Source organism: Etheostoma spectabile, chromosome 5, assembly GCF_008692095.1.
Source record: "Etheostoma spectabile isolate EspeVRDwgs_2016 chromosome 5, UIUC_Espe_1.0, whole genome shotgun sequence".
NCBI lineage: Eukaryota > Metazoa > Chordata > Actinopteri > Perciformes > Percidae > Etheostoma > Etheostoma spectabile.
The window spans coordinates 10,139,910-10,141,743 of NC_045737.1; positions in this window are offsets into that span (position 1 = coordinate 10,139,910).

Sequence of the window (1,834 nt, forward strand, 5' to 3'; positions counted from 1 at the left end):
CACACACACACACACACACACACACACACAAAGTCCCCCTGCGGAGTGTGGATCTGATTATTTTCTGGATTAACAGGTTAGTTGTCTGGTCTCTAAAATGTCAGAAAATGGTGTGAAATGTGGATCAAGTGTTTCCCAAAAATCCCAAAACGATGTCCTCAAATGTCTCGTTGTGTCCACAACTCAAAGAAATTCAGTTTATTGTCAAAATATCTGGCGAGATCCTTGTCAACCCTCGAGTTGTCTTCCCGTCAAAATTGAAAATCAACAAATTTTGTTTGACAGTGCTTTTTAAAATGTTTTAAACAACTTTTTCTGACGTTTTTGTCACTCTGTTTTGACGTTTCAACACTACGTAACACTAACTTATTAACTTTAGTTTTACAGTCTTTTGGAATTTATGGCAAAAACCTCATTTATAGGAAATTATACCTAATGTTTGAGTTTAGAAAAGCAGAAATTGGAATTATTGAGACTAAAATTAAAGAATGGATGTTGATGATAATCACAGACTGGATGATGTCACAACTTTTACTCAATACTATTTTCAACCAACACTTCAATTGTTGTTTCAATGTCTAAATGAATAAGACTCGCCCAAAAATTAATGAAGTAGAGATTTTGACTTGGCAAAGAGCGTTGGAATCAATCATGTTTATTGGGGCATTATAAGAACATTGATATAGGACAACATGAGACAACATGTAGGACAACATGAGGACAACATGAAGAGGAACATGAAGAGAACATGAGGAGAACATGAGGAGAACATGAGGACAAGATGAGGACACATGCAGTAACAGACATGAAGAGAACATGAGGAGAACATGAGACAAGATGAGGGCAACATGAGGAACATGAGACAACATGAAGAACAACAGATAGACACATAGGACAACATGAGGAAACATGAAGAGAACATGAAGAGAACATGAGGAGAACATAGGAAAATGAGCAACATGAGGACAACATGTAGACAACATAGACAAGCATGAGGGACACATGAATACATGAGAAAACATGAGAGAACCTAGAGACAAATAGGGCAACATGAGGACAACATAGGCAAGTAATGAGGCAACATGAAACAAAAACATGGGGACACATGAGGTGAAACAATGAGGCAACATGAGGGACAACATGAGGAAGCATGAGGAAAACATGAGGCAACAGGAATTACATGAGGGCACCATGAGGGCAACATGAAACCATGGGGACAACATAGGACAAAACATGAGGGCAACATGAGTGGCAACATGGGGCACATACAATTAGGACAAAACCATGGGGAGCAACCATGGAAGGGGCAACATGAGAAGGCAACATGATGGTAAAAAATCCATTGATCTTTGTAGAGATTATCAACACACACATCATGTCTGCAAGTTATTTTATTTGTTCATTAGATCCTCATGATGTCTCACTGTGTCTATATTAAAATTAAATCACTAGTGGGGAATTCACACTGTTGCAGTAGCAAGAGACCGAGGGGAGGGGGGGGGGGGGGCAGCACAAGCACAGATTAAAAACAATAATAGATATACATAAGTAAAGAAATTAAACAGTCACATAGTGGATGTACATGATCTGCTGTACGAACGGGTTAATGTCTCATCTCCATTCTCACAGCAAACACTTGTTTTGTGTTTTTCAAACTCAAAAAAATCCTCTTGGATCGCAGTTTGTAGTAATTTTGTTATTTTGACATTTAAAGTTAATCATTTTTAAAATGTCATACTCTATACGCAGGCAGAGGGGGGGGGGTGGGGTGGGGGGGTGGGGGGGGGAATAGGGCATCCCCCTTTCTGAAATAGATCAAACACCGGAGAAACGT